The sequence below is a fragment of the Pelobates fuscus genome, chromosome 4 (assembly GCF_036172605.1).
Source record: "Pelobates fuscus isolate aPelFus1 chromosome 4, aPelFus1.pri, whole genome shotgun sequence".
Classification (NCBI taxonomy): domain Eukaryota; kingdom Metazoa; phylum Chordata; class Amphibia; order Anura; family Pelobatidae; genus Pelobates; species Pelobates fuscus.
This window is the reverse complement of record NC_086320.1, coordinates 280,867,117-280,890,124: the sequence shown is the minus strand read 5'-3', so window position 1 is coordinate 280,890,124 and position 23,008 is coordinate 280,867,117. Positions and strand designations below refer to the sequence as shown.

General features: G+C 38.4%; 1 long non-coding RNA gene across 1 annotated transcript; it reads right to left on the bottom strand.

Moving 5' to 3' along the window:
• Positions 1–2,557: 2,557 nt before the first annotated feature.
• On the bottom strand, positions 2,558–5,944 carry LOC134608031 (uncharacterized). The gene is made up of 3 exons (XR_010090709.1): positions 5,869–5,944; positions 4,652–4,707; positions 2,558–2,609 (listed from the first exon to the last, which is right to left on the bottom strand). It is a non-coding gene; the product is annotated as an uncharacterized LOC134608031 (long non-coding RNA).
• Positions 5,945–23,008: the final 17,064 nt, after the last annotated feature.

The following is a 23,008-nucleotide window of genomic DNA, read 5'->3' as shown; positions in this document are numbered from 1 at the left end:
TATTGATTATACACACCCTGATTTTACACACACACACATTATACACCGTGATTATACACACACACTCTGCCGCCCCATGTCCCCCTCAGATGCAATCTGTTGCCCCAATTCCCCCTCACACACACAAATTTATGATCATGATATTCAGGATTTATGCATTTACTGCTCATTGTCATGATATGCCAAGTTTATGCATTTACTGCTCATTGTCATGATATGCCAAGTTTATGCATTTACTGCTCATTGTCATGATATGCCAAGTTTATGCATTTACTGCTCATTGACATGATATACCAAGTTTATGCATTTACTTTTTATTGGCATGAAATATTAAGTTTATATATTTATTTCTAATCGTCATGGTATCCAAAATTTTTCATTGGCATGATATATAAGGTTTATGCGTCTACTGCACATTGACTTGAAATACATGGTTTATTTATTTAATACATTAATGGCATTCCCTTGCCCCCTATGGTATATGTGTGTGACTGTATCGATGTGCTTGCAAGTGAGTGTTTGCGTGCATGAATGGAGGGGGGTCCGGTGGAGTTGGAAACATATGAAAAGCCGAAACTGGTTATTAACATTTTTTGAGTCTCACTACTGATTATACTGTATATTAATAACGTATGCTTGCATGTATTTTTGTCTGCCAATCTCTATATCCTGCTTATAAAACTAGAATAAATACAGATATTTTGCCTGAGGTGATCCCATTCTTGTTATGACAGTCACTGAACACTCCATTGCCCAAATAGTAGCAAAAAAAAATAAAAATATTAGAAATTTACTAGTAGATATACCTCAAATTAAAACGTGCATGCATTTACTTGTGCATTTTTTCATTGGGCGTATATCTAAAACCAGCTTGAAAAAACTGTGAATATCCTGTCAGCAGCCTTTGCAAGCCCTCCCCGACTTTCTGTGGTTGTCCAATCTCAGATTTTCCAATGATGCTCAATGAGAAGTCTTTGCAAGGCAGGTGCTGTGAGCAATTGCTTGCTTCCTGAAGTAGCAGGACCGCTTGTTTGATTGGCAAACTGGGGGTGTAACAAGGTTATATTATAAAAGTGTAATTTTTTTTATTGAAATCTGTACAATGTTCTTTTTTCATTGTAAAATTAAAAAAAGAGGACACACTCTTCACACATAAAGCACTTCAGCAAGCTAACATGCTTACAAGGTCTGGTGGTGTCCCCTAAGCCATTATCTCAAGTATTATTCATTACGTTAATGAAAGCACACTGCTGAATATAAATACATACCACTTTTTGTCGACCTTTTTCACTTGCATTCTTTTTGCCACTCTCCTATGCAGCTTTGTGAAACAGGATCTCTTTTCAGCCAGCATAGCACATATATCAATTAAACTAGATTTAATGCATATAAGCAGAAAATAATGCTTTCATTTAGTAAACTCTTTCACCATTATAATTGTTCTGGCACAGAAAACGTAGACAAAATAATAAAATAATATAGCATATTCAATTGATAATTTGATATCCTCTCAGTAGTTTTTATTTTATTCTGTTCTCCCTGAGTGCATGGTGGCCATTTTTGCATAATTCAAACTTGGACAGGATTACTCTCTAAACTGGATATTATCAGAAACTAACTAAAGTGCTGTAACTGACAAAACACTCACCCGCTATATTAAAGTAACATTGAAAACACGTTTCATGATGCAGAGTAGTGATGTCCCGAACAGTTCGCTGGCGAACATAGCGATGTTCGGTCCGCCCCTATTCGTCATCATTGAGTAAACTTTGACCCTGTACCTCACAGTCAGCAGACACATTCCAGCCAATCAGCAGCACACCCTCCCTCCCAGACCCTCCCACCTCCATGACGAATAGGGGGCAGACCGAACATCGCGCGTGTTCGCTGGCGAACGGTTCCTGGCGAACTGTTCGGGACATCACTAATGCAGAGTATAGCCCTCTTCTCTTTCTTGCTGAGCAGGATGCTGGGACTTTTCAAGGCAATATGTAGAAATACCAAATCCCCATTGGTTGTTGAAATTGCAGGGGGGGAAGAGAGATTCCAATCTAGAAACTTTTTCACAGGGTTTTAAATTGCAATGCAGTTTCTCCTTCACTTTGATTATTGTTTATTAGGATGAGTACAGATTGAGAACGAGACTTGTTTGTGTACAATATGGATATTTTTTATTTCTAAAGGTAGGACATTAAATAGACTCACGTTATAATTAAAGAGCAGGACATGTCCATTATTAGTAGTATTTCCAAAGACAAGTGACACTTAATAAATCAGAATTTGCCCAATATGCCCCAGTAAGTTTCATACAACAGTGACACTAAAACACAATGTTTTATAATTATTATAAATAAAGTCATTACTCACATTGAAGGCTTTTGCTCTGCATGAGTATCTAAATCGATAAAATAATGCATAATGTGAGGAGTGTATGAATGTATAGGAGCAAATTGTACAATACTTAGTTGCTGAATAGCAAAATGAATAATGTATTCTAACACTTTTCTTTTTGGTAATAGAACCATGGCGGTGGATCATAATCTTCCAAGAACATTTCTTTCTGTTTTGGTCTGGAAACCCATGAATCCAAGTCAAAAGACACAACAGATCTGAAATCAATACAGAGACATTTTAAAGACACTAATCAAAGTATATGAAGATTACAGTGCTAATTAGATATATGCAGATCTAATACGAAAACTACACTGTCATGTTAACTGAAGGTTAATAATATTAATATTGAAGATTTATATTGCAATTAGCATCCTACTTTCTGAACAGTATAATTTACATTGTTGTTAAAAGGCATAATACACATTATTGTTTATGTATATATTCTTAAAGGGCAACTAGCCATCATGACATTTTCATTACTCCTTATTAAAAGTTGATTACTTTTTTAAATAGAAAATGCCACTTTCTTATTTGTCTGAGCAGCAATGTTGGGTCACACTCCTAACTAGTACGTTTTTAAACTAAAAAATTTAATATTGGGATACACGTTTATGCATATATTTGGTAGCAAAATGTCTATTAAAATGTAGACAAACATCTTTGTTATCTTTAAATGATGAAGTGGTACATACTATTTTTAGATGGAAGGTATATATTACAACATTAAATAAAGGAGAAAATCATGCATTTCAATAGGATGTGGAATACTAAAACAAATGGGTATGATTTGAAATGGGAAAGTGAAAAAAAAGTGTTTTACATATGCACAAAGCTATTCTGTAGAACAAATAAGTAGAACATTGATCCCCACTGATGGGTCAATCATTTGTTATCTTAGTAACATCAGTTAAAATGCTGATGTTAAAGTGAACTAAAGGACATACGCTACCATACCAGAATTCTATAATAGAAGTTCAGGAACTATCCGGGTAGATGATAACTATGGCCTTAAACACGATTGTGATTTTGGTTGTTACATAGACATTAGGTTTAAATAAACCATTAACTAATTAACTTACTGCCACACTAACGCCTCACACACAATCACGTGTCACATCACCCCTAACACACAGTCACCATGTCAAAGTCAGTCACTATTTCACAGTCAATCCCTACAATAAATCCTCACACACAATCACCTTGTCACTGTCACCACAAACATTACCTTCTCACATACAGTCACCATGTAACAGTCACGCACCACACTAACTCCTCGCACACAGTCACCATGGCATAGTCACTCCTCAAACTTACACATCACACACAATCACACTGCCAAAGTTAGCCTGTCACACTCACTTTATCACAACCAACCTGTCACAGTCACCCTCATAAACACATAGGCAGCCTTATGCACAGGCACCAGTGCACCACCACACACACAGTAACCCTCATGGTCACATAATCATCCCTCACACACACAAAACAACAATAATCATAATCACAATGTACACAGCAAGACCACAAGCAGCCCCCCATACACACAACATAGTGCAAGCAGTTGCCTACACACATTTGCTCACTAACACAGAAATACACAGATACACATACATACATACAGTTATACACTCTCAGATGCACAAGGATACTCACTTCCTCCAAGTTCTGTAAAGATTGAATTGAGAACTGCCCCTTACCACCTGCTGCAATCACTGCTAGTACTGAATGTTTAGTTGGCACTAGCAGATATCTGGCGAAGGGCACTTCTACTGGAGATCCTCAGATTACCCCAGTCTGTTTTAGTGTGCAGTCATGCTGCTATGCAAAGGCATCTTCCATGCCATCTTTACTAACCCCTGCCCTAAAGTCTTTTTCTAACAGTTTTCTTTCAACCTACATATACCTAATGCAAGGAATGGTGCTCACAATTAGTTTTACATATACATATGTGGTGGACTTTCTGAACACACAGTAGTCGTGGGTCCAAATACATGATCTTATGTATTTTTAAACAATTCCATTCCATTTTCCCAACAAATCCTCCTAGTTAAACTCTTTCCAGGTCAGTATACAAATGATGAAAGGTTTCTTAAATTCTATCACAGTCAAATTCTGGAAATCGGCAACACCACGTTCCATGGAGGACGTCTTTGCAAGCTACTCCAAGGAAACGTGATGCCTTATATGATGTCGCTCAAGGTGGATATGTGTCAACAATTTTGCATTCCAGGTTATAATGTTGTCTTACTGCACTTACCGAGTATATTCCTTTCTTCCCTTTCGTATTTCCTTTCTGTATGCCCTTCCCCAAGTCTATAAAATCTTGATCCAAATTGTAAATCAATTATAAACTCAATTTTTATTGATCAGTGAATAAATCTATTGCACTCTATAAACATTGACAGACAGCTCCCCTTCTGCAAACCATACCACACAAACAGGAAGTAAGGCATCTAATCTTTACAAAAAACTACACCTGTAAATGTTCCTCTGAGAACTCTAAATAAATTCTGAATGAGATCACAACTCTTATACTGATTTAAATACACCGTTGATTGATTGTATTAATGCATTTTACATTGATGGATTTTTTTTCATGACTGTGAATTGATAGGAAAGAAAACTAACAAATATATGACTGCGCATATGTAGGAATCAAAGAAAAGCATCTTATAATATTCCACGCTCACAAGACAAACACCACATTTGTTTTAGTTTTCATGCCAGATGTTATAAACATGTGTTGCTCTTGACAAGCTGTGGAGCTGATATACTATGAACTTGATAATAGATGCATATCAACTTATATACTTTGTGTATATAATATACAGATGCATTATAATGCAAGTAATCTAGGCACAATTTTTGTATCAGAAAACAGCACAAGAAAAAAAATGTCAAATCAAATATTCAGCCATCAGTTGAACGCATTAATGCTCGATGCTGAATATTAAAAGGACACCTTAGGATGTATTCAAAGAGTTAATACATTAAAAAAAATTAAGTAAAAAAAATACTGACCTCTAAATTCACAATCCAGAACGTGCCTGAGATATTTTCGCCAATCCAGGCCTTTTATAACTTTCTTTGGAAGACTTGCTCAATATGTGTGCATGTAATTTCTGATTTGAAACGAAAGATAAATGCATGCAATGGCATAGTAAGTAGTTTCTCTGGCAGAAAAGAAAAAAGTAAAGAAATTGTCTTGAACAATTGCTTGTTTGTGTCTTGCTGCTTACTACCTGGAGATCGTTTCATTACCACAATTTCTTCTTCGGATATATTCTTAAGGTAACTGTGACCCACTCCGTGTCATTGAGAATTGCCTTGGCCATGCTATTTCTTTTCTATCTTCCTTCTCTTTGTTTCTTAACTTTTGTTATAGTGACAGTTTGGCCTATTTTCCCAGGAAACTATCTTTTGTTTACAACTTAGAAAAAAATCAGATATTCCTGCATTGAAAATGGTACATACCTTCTGATGATATTAGGACTGCCATCGGGGGCGGCAGCCATTACAGCTCTTCAGGGCCTGTGTCACCAGTGGGTCCAAGCAAGCCTGGGCCCTATACCTCAATTTGTATATATAGTACAAGTACTGATATATATACCTCTCCCAGCATCCCTGTAGCTCACCCTGCCGTATATATATTGACCTTTACACTCTATACGATTGGTCTCTTATCTTATGTCTTTCATATAACAAGAACAATTGGACTACTATGAACAGAGAGGAGACCCTATCATCAAAAGCACCTTAAAAGACATTTATTGCCACAGTGCAACTTCTAAATCTCTTTGGACTATTTTATATATAATGCCAACTATTTTGTTTGCACTTTTACATATGTCTCATTTATATGCTTTTTACTATCTGAAGTCCACATTGATATATTTTGGTGCAGCCTTGCATTACTGTTGTTGTTCCTCCCAGGGGTCTTAGCACAGGAAAGGGACTTTGCTCCCTTTGTCCCCCATTCCCGGCATCCAAATCCAGGGTCTCCCGCTCCAGATGTCAGGTGGGGTCTTCATCCCAGGAGCCTCTGTACCTGTGAGTCAAAACGTGCGAGACACAGAAAGCCCGCCAAACTAGTCCGTGTCCCAGAAGGTGCCCACACTACCCTCAGGGACCCCCACAATGGTACCTGGCTCGAACAGCCTCCGTTCGTGAGGCCCCTGTTTGAAACCAAGCAAGGAGAGCATCTCCTTTCGGGACACAAATGCTTCCCCTGGTTGGGGTTCGTCTATACAAATGGCGGCCACCAAGAGGAGCATTCATTAATTACTTACTTTGCGGTTTCACACTTATGTTGCAAGTGTTAACGTTCTAATTGATTGGTGTGAACATTCCAATGGGCCACCAGGGAGGTCCTTGTTCGGGAAACGAATGAGGAGGGAAACAATTCACGAATGCTCCCCCTGGATGGCATTCATCTATACGAAAGGGTGGCCACCCAGGGGGGAAAACGCACCAAGGCTTCCCTTGCGGTTTTGGCACGGTGAGAACGTTCTAATTGATGTTCTAAAGAGCTATCTAAATGGGCCATTGGGGTGGTCCCCATTCGGGACGTGAATGGATTCCCTTTGTGGAAGCACTCCCGAACAGGGAGCGTAAACAATACGCGAACACATAGGGCAACACACATAATAAAGAGAGGAGGAATATACGAACGGCAGCGGTTCCGCCATATTGCCTATGTACAGTGATGTGTTGCATTATCCCCTTTTTCTGTCCAGGAATTTTCTTAGAATAGGTTCCCTTTTTGTTTTCTTCTAATAACACAGTCACACTTGGCCATGCCCCACACAGGTACACTCAACCAATCACACAAAAATAACACTTAATTACACTCAGCCAACTCTAACACATAATCACATTCAGTCAGCCCTCACACACAATCACAGTCAGTTAGCCATACACACATACATATACACAATCACACTTAGACAATTCCACAAAAATATATCATGCTCAGCTAACACCCGCATAATGACACATGGTCATGGTCAGTACACAAATTACCCTTGGGGTATTGCTTAGGTGGAGAAAGGAGGGATGATGAGAAGGGCCCTTCTTTTATTCTTCCACCGGGGCTCTGAGGTTCCTAGTTATGCCCCTGGATATGACCATATTGCATAGAGTATGTAATGAAAGTATTCATATAGTCAGCAACCAAGCTTAGGTACTTGGTGGAACTAACATTATGCTTAACTGAATATAGTTATCATAACCGATCATGTCTTTTTCATAGAGGTTCTTTTTTAAATTCATTTTAGACCTATTGGCAGGTCATCCACATTCTTTAACTTCGAAACACCATATCACATATAGCAGAAAAAAATACTCTCGCAATGGGTGAGCATGTTTGTTTCACTTGTGATTTGGAGTTTCAACCATGGTATAAATAAAAGAGATGCCTGATGGGAAAAAAGATGATAGCTAGGGGGCAGTCACTAAATGTTGATTATTTTTTTACAAATCAAGTGAGAAGTAACCAACTGAGAGAAAAAAGGCTGCACAGTATAAAAATATGTATTGATATATTATATATGTAATATAGGTATACAGATATAGATTTTTCACTCTATTCGTTTTTATCACTTGATCTGTGAACCAAATGTGAACCAAATGGTGTGAAAATGTGCCTGTGATTTGATTATACTGAATTTTACACCAGGCATAAGTCTAATGCATATCATGACAACAACTAGGAAAACAAGCAATATGACCAGGTGGTGCCCTAGTGTGGTGTGCTCGCATCATGTTTCATGTCAGGTTATATACACTAAACAATAAATACAATTTTATGAAAAAATATATAAGTACATGTTTTTTTTATTAGCATATACCATATGCTACTGGTAACGAGAGAAAGAGGAGAAAAAGTAGAGAAGAGAGAGAGGATGAAAGAGAGATAGAGTCTATGAGAGTTATTTGTTAAAATGAGAATTCAAAGAGAATCCAAAGTGAATTTCAAATTTCAGACCAGAATTGCTGATATGAACGCATAGCCAACTTTTTCCAGCCCAGCTAGTTTGACCTTGATATTGAAATTGACTTTGAATTGTCACTTTAGTGAATAACCCTGTTTGTACACATATAAATATATAGTGACTGTGTAAGGCCATTATAAATTGGTGACCTAGCGCAACCCCAGCAAAGTGATAAGTGTCAAAGGATTAACACTGTAGAAAAATGTGAGATACTGTTAGCTACAGTGAAATATTTGGTAATAAAAACACAAGTGGACTGGTGTTTTAATAATGCATAGTATGTGAAACTGTACAGAAAGAAATATCACACTGTGGGTACAGAAAATAAATGAGACATAAAGTCAGATGGAAAGCGGCAATTTCAATACATTCTTGATATACTATGCATAGCTAGAAACTCCCGTAGACAAGGTATCAACCAAAGTACCCTGTATTTTTCTTTTTACTAAACTGATTGGAACTAATCAGGAAAATTAATTAAATGAATCTTAAATTTTACTCGAACTGGAATAGATTTCCAGCTTAGCTATTCTTTTAGCTCAACTTGTTTAGCCTACAATTCTCCCATGTGAATTATCCTCAATTCCTACGGAATCTGATGGCTCTATATAAATAATAAAATAATAATAATAATAAATAATGATTCTAACCTTAGGGAATACAAATTACTATCTTCAAATCTCTAATCCTTAATTTTCTTAATTTCTTGGTTTCTCGCCCCCAACCCCCAGCCTTTGGCCTATTCTTTACTATTCTGTTTGTTACTGTTTAATCCATTCTAAGGTCTGGTAATATGCTATAGTATTTTGGTTGTATTTTATTTTGTTTATTTAAAAGGACACTATAGTCACCAAAACAACTTTAGCTCAATAAAGCAGTTTTGATGTATAGATCATGGACCTGCAGTCTCAGTGCTTAATTCTCTGCCATTTAGAAGTTAAATCACTTTCGTTATGCACCTTAGTCACACCTCCCTGCATGGGACTTACACGGCCTTCCTAAATACTTTGTGTAAACAGTAATCTAATGTTTATACATCCTTTATTGCAAATTCTGTTTAATTAGAAATTTCTTATACCCTGCTTTGCTTGCTAGACTCTGCAGGAGTCTCCTGTGTGTGATTACAGCTCAATTTAGAGAACAAGAGATAAAAAATAAGTTACATCTGATTAAAAATTAAACCATTTCAGTAACAGACAGGGGAGGTGTGGCTAGGGCTGGCTGCATAAACAGAAAAAAAGGTGATTTAACTCCTAAACTTCAGAGGCATTATCTGAACTCCACAACTGCTTCATTAAGCTGAAGTTGTTTTGGTGACTGTAGTGTCCCTTTTAGTTCTGCGTGTTGGGTATTAATTAAATCCTAACACCAGAACTGCGAATTTCAATGCACTTTACTCTGGTCCTCATTCTCTTTTATTCTTGTGGCCCACTTATTCCTCCTCTCTCTCATTTATACTTTTCCATATTCCCATGTAGCACTTCCTATGCATCTCTTAGGGTTCTGTCCTAGGGTAGTAGATGGTTTGTTCAGAAGTAGTTGTTTTTGCCCTCTACAGGTTGCTTTTCACTTACTAATATTATTATTAGCATTTATATAGCACCAACATATTCAGCAACGATTTACAATTATAAAATGGGAATATTTGGCAACAAGTAATTGATCTGTAAATAAAATCAACATTTCGTGGTTGTCGCCTAACCATCAATCATCTTTTTTTTTTGCATCACAAATGGGACTCCTAATCATTAAACAAACAAAATGGCTTGTTCATTGTCCATTAGATATGTTTTGTGTTTCAGTCATATGGTGATTCAGAGTTATGGAATTTAGACAATATACCGAATGCCCAAAATTCGGATGAATTGCTATTCGCCTTAAATCAAATGCACAAGTCTTTTCTGTTGATGTCATCTAAATGCTCTCCCCTTCTTATACACCATTTCATTTTCCACCTTATCCACTGTGTTTTTTTGAACGTTTGCCCACTGACAAAGAAATGATCAGTCTATAATTTTAATGGTAGGTCTATTTTAACAGTGAGAAACAGAATAACAAAAAAATATTCAGAAAAACGCAGGTCAAAAAAGTTATAAATTGATTTGCATTGAAATAAGTATTTGACCCCTTCGACTTAGTACCTGGTGGCAAAACCCTTGTTGGCAATCATAGAGGTCAGACGTTTCTAGTAGTTGGCTACCAGATTTTGTCACACTCCTCTTTGCAGATCCTCTCCAAGTTATTAAGATTTCAAGGCTAGGTCACTCCAGGACCTTAATGTGCTTCTTCTTGAGCCACTCCTTTGTTGCCTTGGCTGGGTCATGTTCATGCTGAAATACCAATCCACAACCCATTTTCAATGCCCTGGCTGAGGGAAGGAGGTTGTCACCCAACATTTCACGGTACATGGCCCCGTCCATCGTCCTTTTGATGCACTGCAGTTGTCCTGTCCCCTTGGCAGAAAAACACCCCCAAAGCAAAATGTTTCCACCTCCATGTTTGACAGTGGGCATGGTGTTCTTGGGATCATAGGCAGCATTCCTCCTTCTCCAAACACGGTGAGTTGAGTTGATGCTAAAGAGCTCGATTTTAGTCTCATTTGACGACAACACTTTCACCAAATTCTCCACTGAATCATTGAGATGTTCATTGGCAAACTTCAGATGGGCCTGTACTTGTGCTTTCTTGAGCATGGGGACCTTGCGGGCGCTGCAGGATTTAAGTCTTTAAAGGCGTAGTGTGTTACCAATTCTTTTCTGTGTGACTATGGTCCCAGCTGCCTTGAGATCATTGAGATCAAACGCCACAATGTGAGATCTTGCATGGAGCACCAGACCAAGGGAGACTGACAGTTTTTTTGTGTTTCTTCCATTTGCGAATAATCGCACCAACTGTTGTCAACTTCTCACCAAGCTTCTTGGGAATAGTCTTGAAGCCCATTCCAGCCTTGTGTAGATCTACAATCTTGTCCCTGACTTCCTTGGACAACTCTTTGGTCTTGGCCATGGTGGAGAGTTTGGAATCTAATTGATTGCTTCTGAGGACAGATCTCTTTTATACAGGTAACGAGGTGAGATTAGGAGCACTCCCTATAAGAGATTGCGCCTAATCTCATCTCGTTACCCGTATAAAAGACACCTGGGAGCCAGAAATCTTGTTGATTGATAGGGGATCAAATACTTTTTTCACTCATTGACATGCAAATCAATTTATAACTTTTTTGACATGTGTTTCCTGTTTTTTTGTTTTTGTTTTGTTATTCTGTCTCTTACTAACTACCATTAAAATTATAGACTGATCATTTCTTTGTCAGTGGGCAAATGTTCAAAATCAGCAGGGGATCAAATACTTTTTTCTCTCACTGTACTAAGTCAACTAAAAAGCATTAGTGCTTTAAAGGGCCACTATAAGCACCAAAGCATTATATCGCAATGTATTGGTTTTTATATCCAAGGACCCTGTCCCTGCAATCCAGGCCCGGACTGGCCATCGGGCATACCGGGCAAATGCCCGGTGGGCCGCGATGGCCGTGGGGCCGAGGCCGGCAGGGGAGATCACAGGATCTCCCCTGCCAGCCCCAGCAGGGCCAGCGCTATCCGAGCGCCGGCCCTGCTCTGAGCCTCCATGGGCCGGTGGGGAGATCAAAGATCTCCTTCACCGGCCCAGAGACACTGACAGGCGGCCGCCGGCTGTGGGGTGTGAGGGAAGCAGCAGAGAGGACCGGCGGAGCTCAATTCAGCAGCTCCGCCGGGTCCTCTCGCGAGGTCTGAGCGTTGCCGCGGTTACCGCGGCAACGCTCAGATCTCGCGAGAGTGAACTCTAGCCGGCAGGTTAGAGTTCACTCTCACCACTGGACCACCAGGGAAGGAAGCTGCTCCTCTGCTCCTCGGCTCCTTGGCTCCTCGCAGGCAGAACGGCTCCCCCCCTCCCATGCTAAAGGTAAGAAGGGAGGGGGGATCTAACTTTTTTTTTTTTTAATTATTAATTAAAATATTAAAATATTTAAATAAAAAAAATCACACCAACAGCCCCCTCACACACACACACATCACCCCCAGAACACACAGCCCCCCCCGAGACACACACAGCCCCCCCCCAGACACACACAGCCCCCCCAGACACACACAGCACCCAAACACACACAGCCCCCCCAGACACGCACAGCCCCCCCCAAACAACACACAGCACCCCCAAACACATACAGCACCCCCAAACACATACAGCACCCCCAAACACATACAGCACCCCCAGACACACACAGCCCCCCAGACACACACAGCACCCAAACACACACAGCACCCCCAGACACACACAGCCCCCCAGACACACACAGCCCCCCCCCAGACACACACAGCACCCCCAGACACACACAGCCCCCCAGACACACACAGCCCCCCCCCCAGACACACACAGCCCCCCCCCGACACACACAGCACCCAAACACACACAGCCCCCCAGACACACACAGCCCCCCCCCAGACACACACAGCACCCCCAGACACACACAGCCCCCCAGACACACACAGCCCCCCCCCCAGACACACACAGCCCCCCCCCGACACACACAGCACCCAAACACACACAGCACCCAAACACACACAGCACCCCCAAACACACACAGCACCCAAACACATACAGCACCCCCAGACACACACAGCCCCCCCAGACACACACAGCACCCCCAGACACACACAGCACCCCCAGACACACACAGCACCCCCAGACACACACAGCACCCACAGACACACACAGCCCCCCCAGACACACACAGCACCCCCAGACACACACAGCGCACCCAGACACACAGCGCACCCAGACACACAGCGCACCCAGACACACAGCACCCTCAGACACTCAGCACACATCACCTTCAGACACACACATCACCTTCAGACACACACAGCACCCTCAGACAGACAGCACCCTCAGACAGACAGCACCCTCAGACAGACAGCACCCTCAGACAGACAGCACCCTCGCTCACACACATACACATATATAAAATAACCCTCAGTGAGTTAACAGACAAAGAAAATTAGAAACCTAGAATGTGACGGCAGATAAAAACACCCTCACACACAGCACCCCTCTTAAATACACACACACTGCGCCCCTCACACTGCACCACCACACACATTACGCTCCAGATACACGCTAGATCCCTTACCCTATATGCACTCTTAATCCTCTATATATATATACACACACACACAATCTCCTATACACACTCTGGGTCCTTTACACACTAGATCTCCTACACACCCTCTCTACAACCCCTACTCACACTACGTCACCTATACACACACACACACTACAGCCTGTATGCACACACTCGCTACATCCCCTATAACACTATGCCCCCTATACACACACTATCTACAGCCCCTAGCCACACATATTACACCACAAACACAAATGAAATTGACCTATTTACACAATACCACACCACACTCAACACACACGCAATTTCACAAGCAGGCTCCAAACACATGCACCATACACTTTCCTGGCCCAATTGTCCTCTGGTATCCCACTTGTGGAGACACCAGAGACAATTTAAAAGCAAACACAGCGCAAGCCTTTTTCTAATGCCAGAGCTCTTCAGCAGGGCTCTGCGCATTGAACCAACTTGCTCACTTTGAGAGGGGGCGTGCTTGTCATTAGTGATGACAAAACACACCCTCTCTGGCCCCGCCCCCTTCTTAGGGGGCCGCTCTGATTGAAAAATGCCCGGGCCTAATTTTTTTCCCAGTCCGGCCCTGCTGCAATCTGACAAATATAACCATTGACATTTCTATACAGCCAGATAGACAGACAGACTTACATTTTATAAACAGAAAAGTCATCAAAGTCTTTAGAAATTTTGTACAGGATAAATTTAGACCACTTGTTATCTATCTCACCATCTCATCAACCATTTACATTTAATCTACAGTAGTTGTAAAAAAAAAAAACTGCTTGCAGACTAACAATTCAACTGAAAATGTTACAAACATACTAGTTGTCAACGGGCATCAATAAAACAATGTAGGGATCAAGAGAGATTTCATACCACTTGGTAGAAAAGCAACTCATTGAACAAACAGCTAACCTGTAAACTAAAGGAACAAGTATTTCTTTGTCAGAAATCACTCAGCACTTGGTCACAATATGCTGTATATATTACATTCTTAAAAACTGTGACAAGAGATCAGGGACAACAATGATAACTGCAATGATGGTAATGAAGTCAAGCAGTATCTCCACTTCCATTACCGGAATCAATCAAAGTGCCCTTAATTTAAAATCAGCTGCTATAAAGGCCAAGAGTTAAAACTCTAAAAAAAAGTTAAGCTAAAAAGATCATTGGAACCAATGTAGAATATAAAATGGAACTTGCAATTTTAAAATGAAAGCTAATGGAATTTGTGCACAATGCCTTTTCCATTAGAGAAGGTAGTGCTCCCACACGCACTGTTCAGAGTGGTCTTTTTATTTCTTCCATCCCTTCCACTTCACTAAACAATACAGTTATCCTCTAATGAAAGAAATGGATAAAAATAAAGAGATCATCAGAAAGCCCTGGCACACCTACTATAAGTTTATATACATTGTCAAAACTAGCTCAATGCAACATGTCATAGTAATTTTGATAATATGAAAAATGCCCACGCACTAGTTTGCAAAAAGGATCACTCAGACCCTTCAAACTAGACCAGAGTTAGGCAGTCCAATTGTTATGGACTACATCTCCCATAATGCTCGAATAGATATAATGTTGACAAAGCATCAGGGGAGATGTAGTGCACAACATATGGAATGCAGAAGATTGCCTACCCTTGAACTAGACCCTTACTTATGAATTTCTTTCAGTAAATCCTTTTGTAGAGATAGAATTTTGAAGGTGACAATGTTGGAGGATTTAATGACAAAAAGGACAATGGTGACATTTCCAGTGGAATATGAGACTGGCTAACTTCTTAAACCACTTTTTGTTATCTAGCTTTCAATTCTATAGTGTACATGCAAGGGTGAATTATCAGCACCCTACCAGGATAATGATTTGGGCTGTGTATTTTAATTTATTTATTTGCCAATAGAGGTAATTGCTTTTGCCTTGTTTATTTATTGATTCCATATCATTAATTTTAAAACAGTGTACTCGTTGTGGGTCTCATCTCTTTATATTCAGCACTGATTCATAGGCTCTCTGTATATGTCAGATGAAGGGGTAAAAGCCCTGGCTATCTACAGTCAATAACCATTTCAATTGTATTTTTCTTACTACCAATTCTGTCAACCCCAGTAATTATTCTCATTCTCTTGGTGGACTTGGAACTCCTAGCCCAATTGTAAGTACTGTAAATACCCATGGAAAAAGTACCCATGTTTAAGTGGTTAAGAAACAATAAGGCATTAATTTGATATTGTTGGATACGCTTTTTAAATGACCTAATATTTATGGATAAACTTTTTAAATAACTTTTTTTCGAAATATTAAATTATATCATTAAAGGGACAGTATAGGCACCCAGACCACTTCATTTAATTGACATTGATATTGATATGAGTTCTGCAATGTAAAACATTGCAGTTTTAAAGAAACCGCAGCATTTACATTGCAGTACTAAGACAGCCACTAGAGGTGCTTCCAGGAGTTTATCAGACTCTATGTTGCCTAACTGATGCTGGAAAGGCTCGCTGCACATGTGCATAAGAACCCTCCGCCAGATAACTCCGGAGGAGGAGGAGCTCCGACTCAGCACCAAGGGACATTGGTGTTGGAATCAGTTAAGTGAATAAAGGTTTTTTGAAGCCTTTATGCGCTGCAGGGGGGCCGCGAGGGAGGGGCGGTGACCAGAGAGGGCACCAGTGTTAGCAATACAGATTTGTATTCCTAACACTAACGATTCCCTTTAATAAATATTAGATCAATATATCAAAAACAAAAAATATTTTTCAGAATATTAAATTATTATAAACGTTTATCCAAAAATATTAAATAATTTGAAAAGTTTAATCAACAATATTAAATCAAGACCTAAGTCTCCACTTGAGAACTATGTAGTATTATTAAGTGCATTTGTAAAAAGGTAAGGAATATATCTATAAAGCATTTTGAAGATTTTTTTTTTTCACAGTTTAAATCATTAACTTTCTGACGCAGGTTGGATCAAAGTTAAGAGCCCTGCACAGCTGCCGAGGGCTGCCTTGAATCTCTGTCAGTCCCAGCTTGTAATTACTCCAATAATTGAAAAATGAGAGAAGCTAACAATAGTGGCAGCTTTTCCTCAAGTGTGCATAGATTTGGCAGCAAGATGAAACTAGAAGCATTAAAATCAAAGAGCGGTGTCACATCAATGTTTGAAATCTCTGAGCGCTCTTTGAAAATCATCTGGCCTTGGTGAACACAAACAGCCGATAAAAGCTTCAGTCAAGCAGGCCGCCTGGCATTCACCGACTGGCCCAAGGAAGACAACAGGATTACCAACACACTTCTTACTTGGCGTTGCTATATTATGACCAAAAAATAAATAAATAAATACATAGAAACTACAGCATCCATTTCAACACAGCAATGCTGCAGCTAAAATGACCATTTATTTTATGAAGTCTACTTGTTAAGTGGATGAAGACATGATTTGACATTTTTTTACATTGGGCTTTATTTAACTTGAAATGTAATTGTGTAATTAACAAAGGAATTGGCTTGGAGGTGTTTTTCCAAAGTAACTGTCTTGGTTAAAAATTTAAAATGTTGATTGTTCCCTAATTTCCATTTCAGTAAATAAACTTAATTTATATTGCATCTATTTTCCAGATCTTAGTTTAGAGTTGGGAATAATGTGTTTCTCTAGCTTCTCATGAGCTCATCCTGAAATGCATAGACTGCAAGCATTTTACTGGATGATATAAATGACATAGAAAACACATGAATATTAAACATAATATCATAATTACCATTGCTAGACTTGTGCATTCGGTTTCCAACTAATTCTGATTCGGACAAATTTCAAGCAAATCTCGAACTCCAAAATGCTAAATGGACAAATCACAAAGCAAACATAATGGGCAATGGACTAACCATTTTGTTTGTTTCATGATTCAAAGTTCTGTCCATGAAAAAAAAAAAAAAAGATGATTAATGTAAAGTTAATGATTAGGTGACAGTCACTAAATGTTGATTTTATTCACAGATCAATCACTTGTTGTCAAATATTCACATTTTATAATTGTAAAGAAGTTACCAATAGAGGAAGAAGAAGGGGTAAATTACTTGGCTGGGTTTTGAACCCTGGTCTCCATGCTGCTGATTTTCTACCTTACCAGTTCACCAGCCTGCCTTTTGTAGACCTACCTGAGATCTAATAACCTTGACTCTACAAGCCATGATATTAGTGCCAATTCTCTTCAGCTGTGTCTGGTCAGGTATCTGGTCTTTGGCCTATATAAGCCACTTCCTGTCTCTGTATCTTTGCCAGATTATTGTGGTTCATGAATACTATAATCAAGCTTGTGCCTGCTTCTTCTTCTACCTGTTGCTGAATTTGGACTGTTTGACTTTGATGCTTCTCCTTCCCACTGACCTCGGTTTGCCTTACTACGATTACTATCTTTCTGTTCTAGTCTCTTATCTCTACTTAAGACCAGACGGCCACTCAAAGCTCAGGGGCTCAACCACCTGGGTAACGAGTGGCTACTTCTGGCAGAAAACATTGCTGATCTGGCTGCTGGACTCCAAACATTTGTAACATCAATATCATTACAAGAGGTGTCAAAAAACTATATTTATGTATTATATATTTCATAAATACTGTATATAAACAAAGTTGTTGTTTTTTTACTACTCCTTTTTTCCCTTCTTTTTTGGTCTCTTTTTCTCACTTGATCTGTGAACCAAATGGTGTGAAAATGCACCTTTATATCATGCATACATTTTGCAGTGCACTGTTTGGCCAATTTTCAGGCCATTTTGGTTCATCCAAATCCTTTACCTCTAAACAATTGCATGGACGAAATTCATGTGAACCGAAACACAGCAAGCATGAAACACAAATTGTCTGGAAAAAAAAACATTTTCAGATTAATCAATCCAGACAAACTGGTTTATTTCACTGTGCACAAGGCTAATGATCACAACATTTTCCTTTTTACTGAAACCACTTTAACATTTACATAATTGTTCTATTAATTTTTTAATTTCTCAAACAAACCACCTACTGAGATAATCCGTTGTGAGCAATAACCACACATACAAATACCACCAAAATTTATTAGGGAGAGAAATAATCAAAAACTAAATTCATTATTTAAATGTTTCAAAGTTTACTTCTTAATTTTAGTTGTGCCAGTAGGCTATCAGAGTAATTACATACAACAATTACATCAGCAGTTAGGTCTAATTTGAAGACCAATTTGAGATTAAACACTATAAATATTAAAAATTATATTAAATCAATGACTTTAGATTAATTCTGTAAAAACATATCCTAAACTAGGCTTAACTTTATATGACCATTGTATTGCCTAGTGTCAGATGCCTTTTAGCTGATCAAGCCTTACATGAACATGCACAAATGTCGAATAGAATGGCCTAAAGCACGCTGACCCTGGACTCTGGAACAGTGTGTTCTTTGGAGTGATGAAACATGCTTCACTCTCTGGCAGTTTTGTGGAAAAATCTAGTGATTGTGATAGGACAATGCTACCTACCTGAATGCATGGTGCCTACTATGACATTTTATGAAGGAAGTATAGTGGTCTGGAACTCTTTGTCGGGGCTTGGGTTAGACCTCTTAGTTCCAGTAAGGAGTCATGATACAGGATACAAAGACATTTTAGACGATGGATGCTTCCAAATTTGAAGCAATAGTTTCGGGAAGGGCCTTTCCTGTTTCAGCATTACTGCATACAAAGTGAGGTCCAAGAAGACGTGGTTTGATGTGTTTCATGTGAAGCCTGCCTTGCCTGCATAGATCACTGACTTTAACCCTACTGTACATCTATACGATGAACTGCACATACGTTACAGAAATGTTTGATATGAGCATAGTGCTATTGGGTTCTTTATATTATTTTTATATTTTTGTGTTTTTGCAGTTTAAAAACTTGCAGATACTTTACATTTGTTTACATATTTTTTATTTTTATAAATAAATATATTAGGACACCATTTTATCCTAGGTTAATATGACAGCAGGTTCTACACATCATGTTCAAGCTTGAGTTTTAGTCCAAACAAAGATGAAGATGTCTAGGTCATGACAATACACTGAATAAGATGTTCCCATGTGAAATGAACAAACCAAGTCTATGTCATTTAATGATCATGGTTCAGTCTCCTTGCCAAGTTAGGGTAGATAGGGTTAGTTTTTCTGATTTCTTAAAATGACCTAATTGAAAATATATGGTATAAATATGTGTACTTATTAATATTAAACACAGAGGGGAGAATTTGGAAGCAGAAATGCTGCTGCATTTTACAAGACTGAGTGGTTAACTTGTTCATTAACAAGATGATATGTTATTCTATTTTTATTGATATTGCAAGCATATACTTTAATCTTATAAATTCTGCTGTATATTATTATAATGGATTATTAAGTTGTTTTACAAGTCTATTTATTTATATTCAATTAAATATTTTAAAAGACAAAACATTACGGCTTCCAAAACAATCCCTATTTTTATTGTACTCTCAATTATTTATATATTTTAAATAGAGAAACTCTTATCAACTATATAACATTATGGCTAAAGATATCTGTACGTTCAGCCCTGCTAATTTCTGTGATTTAAGACTTTTTAGTGGTAAACAGGGGTACTAGCAGTTACAGGGGTACTGCTTATATTGGGCTGTCGTGAATATGATGCTTGGGTTAAGTAGCTAATAGCTAATTCCAATCTTGTAATTAGACTTGTGCCTTTTTGAAATTTGAAAATTTGTCTGAAGTTAGGCCTATTGGTGGATAATTTGAATTCCTTAACTCCGAAGCAAAAAAATAAATGACTCACATAATGGATGAGCATGTTAATCTGTTTTGTTATTCACAGTTCTGTTTCATAAAAGTGGGATGGGAGGGAGAAGAGAATGGGCATCATGTTTGCCATCATGTTGAGGAGATTTGAAGAAGATGTGTATCTGTATCTCCTTTCCAATTGAGAGGTGAAAAGAAACAAATATATATCTACACAGGATTCTTCTAGAAGACACTTTGACTTTAGCTATTGAAGGAGACAGACTAGCAGACAGGGTTTGCTTGGTTTTACCCTTGCTATAAAGACCAGTGTGTCCTATAGGCCGATTAGGCGGTTCCTGATACTTCTATCATATCCTCTAAATAGGGATAATACCGCTGTACGCTATACACACCAGAGATGGCTTAGGCTCTACCAAATGTGAGTGCAACCCCATTTATTCCCTATTTTACCTATACCCAGTGAGATTTAATGCACTATTGACTTCTTCATTCTCTGCATATACGGTCACTGGTGACGCGTAAAGAACACCCCTTCTGACTTAAACCTTATTGGTTTCAAGCATCTTACACAAGACTTTGTGAACTATATAAAGATATATCTATATTGTATTTTTATATTGTGGTGCAGCCCTACCCTACCTTTGTGTTTTTGTCTGATTGTTTTCAAGGGTATTTTGAGGGAAACCCTTGCATAGGGTTGCTGCCTAACTTACACTGTTCTACTTCAATTTATTAGCGCTGACCCTTATTGTTGTTTTCTTGCCTAATATTTAAATAAATGGAGGTTTTTTAGTTACTCCAACGGCCATTAGAAGTAAGTCCACCTGCCACGTCAAGACAAACTTCAACTTCAGGTAAAAATATCTCTAATGAGACAGAGGGGTATTTTTCTAAACTCCTACATACTTATAAACCCTTAATAGGGAACACATAGGGTGGACGGCAGCATTGTTTGTAACTTGTTCTGTTTGTATTTGTTCCTCTATATTTATATAATGATACCATATTCACTCTGAGTCACATTTTTATAAAGAGTACAAGTTCAAAACTTGTAATTTCTTTACAGCTAAAATATTCTATTTCCCTAATAAATGTTGTAGTCCACTTCTGCATTCTTTCTAGATGTATAACATCCTTCTTTAAAACAGGTTCCCAAAACTGCATTCCATATTCAAAGTGAAGGTCTAGCCATCGAAATATAAAGTGCCAAGATTATAATTTGTTTTTTATTGTGTGGCGCAAGTTGAGCCATGCTGTCATGCCCCCAATACCACACCCTCTAGCACCTAATTTCACACCTCCCAATGTTTTGAGATTTGTTTAAATTGGTGTGATATTATGCCTCCATTTACCATACTCTGCAAACTTAAACTAGGAGGGAATTAACAAGAGATTCGATGTGTGTTGTTCATTTTTGTTTATATTTTTTAAGCGTCAACTCAATTCATCAGCACTGCTGCACATGCCAAAATTTCTTATCACTAAATAAAGATGTTTAAAGCAGAACTTAAAGACTAAAGTATGCATTTACAATTATGTTAACATTTGCAAAGCCCAACATATAAACACAAATAATGGTCTGTTCATTTTTCAGAAACAGAATCATTTATATCATTAAATATACTATTGTCCTTAAATTTCTTTCATCAAAGACAAGCCCTTCAAGACATTAACCAGATGAAATAAAGAAAGAGTGAATGTAAATAATGTTGTTACTTTACTATAACATTATCAGGGTGGTTCTCCTGATACATGCAGGAAACAATGAGACATTCTGAATACCACATGATAAATCATCTAAAGTCCTTTGAAGCTTTAAGGACAACACTTGTAAAATGTATGCAACACATGTATCTCAAAATTCCTGTCATTTACTAATTCTTCAGCATTGAGACCATGTGACACGATGATAGCACAATGAAGTGCTTCAAAAACATTAGCGTCTATTCACTAAACAGCAAATTGCGATGAGTTTACAGATGAGTTGTAAAAAATAAATACTCAACTTGGCTGAAAATGGATATTCTCATCAGCTTGGTTGTAACAGCCTAAATATAGTAAATTTGATCAATTCTACACAAAGGCAAACTAAGAAAGGTGCACCAATCATATGGCATGTAGATGCGTTAACTCGAAAATTCAGCCAGCAATTCTGGGCTGTTGTGGTGTTTCCACCATGGGTGAGGGAGTAAGCATTGTCTACATAATGCGTTCATAGCTTCCCAGTATCTTCTTCCTTCCTCATCTTTTTAATTGTGTTTCAGGCAGTCTTGCAGGAAGACGTTGTATTGTTCTCCAAGTGCAAAAACAAATGGGCCTGAACACAAATTGTGTTGCGCACCACAACCTTACCTGTATACTCAGACAGATATGCCATTGATATGTTTATATTTTGGGATTTGAAAAACATATAGTTGCGAAGTGAGTGGACGAAATGTGTACTCTAAACAATATAAAATTGTATAATATTCACTCAACATTTTCGACGTTGAAATAACCCATAACAAAACACAAGGAAATGTAATATCTTCATACTTGATTTCTAAAGAATTAATTAAGAATTAAAAGAATATTTTTTTTACAGTTTATTTGACAACTTTATTCCTGATAAATATGTCACTTTATATAGGGGAATATCATAGTCCAATTGGTGTTCGTGTT